The sequence below is a fragment of the Penaeus monodon genome, chromosome 24 (genome assembly GCF_015228065.2).
Source record: "Penaeus monodon isolate SGIC_2016 chromosome 24, NSTDA_Pmon_1, whole genome shotgun sequence".
Classification (NCBI taxonomy): Eukaryota; Metazoa; Arthropoda; class Malacostraca; order Decapoda; family Penaeidae; genus Penaeus; species Penaeus monodon.
In genome coordinates this window covers 5,103,150-5,104,106 of record NC_051409.1, presented here as the reverse complement: position 1 = coordinate 5,104,106, position 957 = coordinate 5,103,150, and positions in this window count along the sequence as shown.

The window sequence follows — 957 nt, the reverse complement described above, 5'->3', positions numbered from 1 at the left end:
AGAGAGGAGTGCATATGCGTTCTTGCATGCAGATCTGACAGTCCAACCAAACTGCTAGCAAAATTATGATTGATTATAGTGAATGGGCCAGTCTGTTACTTGTCATATTCATTCAAAGGAAGGAGTTATTTATTTAGAAAAGTAGCCAGATAAAGGATGTGTTTAGTACATTTTCAAGCAAGTTTTTTTCTTTCATGACTCTAATCTGTTATTTCTATCCTTTTATTTTGTTTTAATATATGTAAATGATAGTTATGATAACATCGTATGTTATTTTTTTTTCTTTCTGCTTTCCCCCTATCCTTGGATTTGGTCAAATGCATGACAGGAGATTTTGAATCCAAAGTTTTTAATATATTTTTTGTTCACCTTTTTTTCACTTTTTTATATAATATCTGTATGTGTTGTAGGTATCCCCTTGCAGCAGGATTGCAGCTGTACATGTCCTGTGGATTTTGACACTGCCATCTAGTGGAAGCAGACAGCCCCATTCAGCTAGGGGAAATGTTGAAATTATCATAATGTGTATATTGGTTAACTGGCAGCAAGGGGATATGGATAATTTTAACCGTTATTATTACAGTGTGAATTTCTCTTTCTCTTTCTCTTCTATTTTGAGAAAGTGACCAATGTTACCTAACCAACTCTGCAATGCTGCTTCCTGTGCATCCCCCCCCACCCACCGTACTAATACAAGGTGTGCCCCTCCAGTGGAAAATCCTCTACAGGAAGTGATGCATTGCTTGAATCATTGCCTCTTCAGTTGCAGGGCAGGTACGAAGAGGGTGTCCTGCGGGGAAGGCGCGTAGGGGTCACAGATGCTCCCAACCTTGACTCTCTGGTTTTTGATGTTAGTATGGCCCTCTCTCTCGGATTTTGCCGTCTTGGCTGCCGGCCTGCGCTGATTGCGTCTCCCTCTGCTAGACTGCCGTTCCTGTAGAGACAGTGATATGCGTC